At 38.3% G+C, this 3,219-nt stretch overlaps 1 protein-coding gene across 3 annotated transcripts in view; it reads right to left on the bottom strand.

Moving 5' to 3' along the window:
• Positions 1-3,219, bottom strand: part of drp2 (dystrophin related protein 2) — a 230,864-nt gene that overhangs the window by 202,580 nt on the left and 25,065 nt on the right. The window lies entirely within an intron of this gene.

Genomic DNA, 3,219 nt, shown 5'->3' with positions numbered 1-3,219 from the left:
ATATTATTTTACACTCTGTAGGTCTAAATATTAATCAGATACATTTATAATATTTTACACTCTGTAGGTCTAAATCAGGGGTGTCCAAACTAAGGCCCGTGGGCCAACTGCATACCGCGGTCCAGTTTTTATTGGCCCGTAGCAAATTCTGAAAATAATTGAATTTGGCCCGCACGAGAAGTTTGAGCTCAACTCTGTTGCACTTCTCAGTTTCAACACTGGATGGAGCCAGCCACAGAAACGAAATGATAGAGGAGAGGAGAAGAGAAGAAGAACCTTCTTGTGACTGCGACACTGCGTTCAGTTTGAGTCTCCAGAAATGGCGGCGCCGAAGAAACGAAAAATAGCAAGTGAGTGTAGGAGATTTCAAACACGGTGGGAAAATGAGTATTTTTTCAAAGAAATCACAGGAAAGTGTGTATGTTTGATTTGCAATGAAGATGTTGCTGTGATGAAAGAATATAATGTCCGTCGGCATTATGAGACCAAACATCAGAGCTGCACCTCGTACACTGGTGCCAAACGAACACAAAGTCAAGCAAATGGCAGCTAGCCTGCAAGCTCAACAGCATTTTTTTTGTGCTAACAAAATACAGGAAAGTGCCACAACAGCAAGTTATGAAGTTGCTAAACTTATTGCCCATTACGGTTTTCAACGGTGATTTCATAAAGCAGTGTCTCATCAAAGTCACAGAAATAATTATAACAGAAATAATTCAGATTCAATCTGAGCAATTCTAAATCAATTCCTGCTGGCACAAGATTTATCCCACACTGATGACGTCTAAAACTAACTGAATGAAAGTTGATTAAAAGAAAGTAAATTGTTACATATTTATTCAGGAGTAAACAGGCTAATAATAATTAAAAAAAATTCACATTAGCAAAAGTTCTATTTCGAAACAGTTGGAAAAATAAACTATCCCAGCTTTATGTCTCACTTTAAAAATGAGAATTGAATGAAAATGTCAAAAATAAAAAATACCATAGTTTAGAGATCTGGCAGGGACTGTGTACACTGGGAATATAAATACTTTAAAGTACATGTATCTTTCTGACAGTTTTCATTTCATTTTCCTCCAGAGAGTTGCCCATCAAGCAGCCCAATTATTCTTCCCCTTTCCCGTCTCCACGAGTCACTAACAAACACCACACTGTGATCATCTGTTTTTGCACCAAAAAAAAAAAAACATTTCAGAACTTGGAGCATCTATTTAGATGTCTGAATAAACTCAGATAAAGCAGCTCATCAATATTGTTTGGAGACGTTTACTGCCRTTCTGAAAGTCTCTTTTTCAGGGAGAAGCCTCAGCCTCTAAATTTAACTTCAAATCGTGTCGCCTTCACTGAACCTGAAAAGTGGAAACTTACATTTTAAAAGAAATTAATCACATTTTTGTGTTTGTAATAATTCTACCCTAGAGCYTTTGTAGAATATATTCAGTCCGACCACATTCAGAGGGAGAAAAACTTAAATACGTCCAGAGAAAACTAACGAGTGTCGGGACGTGAAGAGACAGAGACTCGTTTAGAAGTCTTGCTGTAAGCCAGACATTTAGCACAAAACTTGAAAACAACATAAGAAGAAAAAGGTAATCATGCTTTCTTTKCCAACTGGAAATTCATCTTCTAGTTTAAACAATTTCAGACTAAAAATATAAAATGTCAGGTGCTCCTTTAAGGAATACACATCACCCGCTGACTTTTACACCAAAGTTTTAGACTGAGCTCACCCTACGTTAAGAAATAAACGTAAAACCTTAAGAAACATGATTATGAATGACTCTCGGCTACTACCGCCTCAAATTTCAGCTCAGTATCAGTAAAACTGGCTGAGTTGGCTGTGGCAGCCATCATGAACAGGATTATCATCAAAAATTAATCAGTTGTAGATGTCCATCTTATGATTATTTCCTGAAAGTTTCACTCAAGTCTATCCAGCGCTTCATGAGAGATTTTGCTAACAGAGGCAGAAGCAGACACATTATTGCCGGTATAACTTTAGATGAAGCTTGAGATGTTTATTAGATGTTGAGGCGACAACWTGTAATAAAAATCACCCAGGTCACTTTGTGCCGATGGAGCGTTGAGACAAAGAAAACAAACACAGATGTGATGTTAGATTATGACTGAATGCTTTTTAATTTGCAGCTTCAATGCAGGACTTGACCTTTAGGTTTAGTATAGGTTTTATGATGATGATATCGCTGCTGTCGACATTTGTAGCTGTCAGAGGTGGGCGAGTGTTTCAGTTTGTTAAACGTCATCTGGTCGTGTGAATAAGATAACAGCTGGTGACGATGTTGATGTTGACACTATTACTGATGCAATGCATTTTGATGATGATGATACAGTTTAGACTAAAACACAAAAGTCAAGACTAAAAATACAAATCTATATTGTGAGACGATGATGTTAGATTTTGTATTAGTTTATTTTTTCTGCACAATTTTAAATTGAAACAATCAAACATGATGTTTGGAAAATTAGCTTTGGAGATAACACCAAATATTTTACTAACATAAGAGAGGCGTTAGCTCCTGAGCTAATATTATTAGTTCTGGAACAATTGCCAGATGGATGGATGGATGGATGGATGGATGGATGGATGGATGGCTGGATGGATGGATGGATGGATGGATGGATGGATGGATGGATGGATGGATGGATGGATGGATGGATGGATGGCTGGATGGATGGATGGATGGATGGATGATGGATGGATGGCTGGATGGATGGCGCCTTTATTGCCATTGTACAGAGCACAATGAAATTACATTTAAGAACACCCATGCAAGAAGACAAAACCATGGGTGAAACAGGTGATCAGGTCATGAGGCAACCAGCAGGGGTCGTGCTACCTTTAAATAGAAAATTTTTAAAAAAACCASAGAAGGTTGGATGAGGAAAAAAACATTTCAACGAAATATGATACACTATGGTGTTTATGAMAAAATTTCAACAAGAAGAGCACATTTGTTAGCCAGAGTAAGTGAGTTTAGAAGGAATGAGTCAGAGGAACCCAGCCTCCCAAAAGAAAAACCTGTAGTTCAGCCATTAGTTCAGAATATTGGTGTTGAATTGTTCATTCTTTGCGGCTCCAGATTGACCTTCAGGAGATCAGATTAAATGGAGTGAGAGGGGGAGAGTTGGGGGGGAGGAGCCTCAAGTCGACGTAAACACCAGGAGAAATTAGATCCACTGCCTTCAGATGGGGGG

The sequence above is a fragment of the Austrofundulus limnaeus genome, unplaced genomic scaffold (assembly GCF_001266775.1).
Source record: "Austrofundulus limnaeus strain Quisiro unplaced genomic scaffold, Austrofundulus_limnaeus-1.0 Scaffold1, whole genome shotgun sequence".
NCBI lineage: Eukaryota > Metazoa > Chordata > Actinopteri > Cyprinodontiformes > Rivulidae > Austrofundulus > Austrofundulus limnaeus.
The sequence above is the reverse complement of the archived record's forward strand: the minus strand, read 5'-3'. Positions and strand labels throughout refer to the sequence as shown.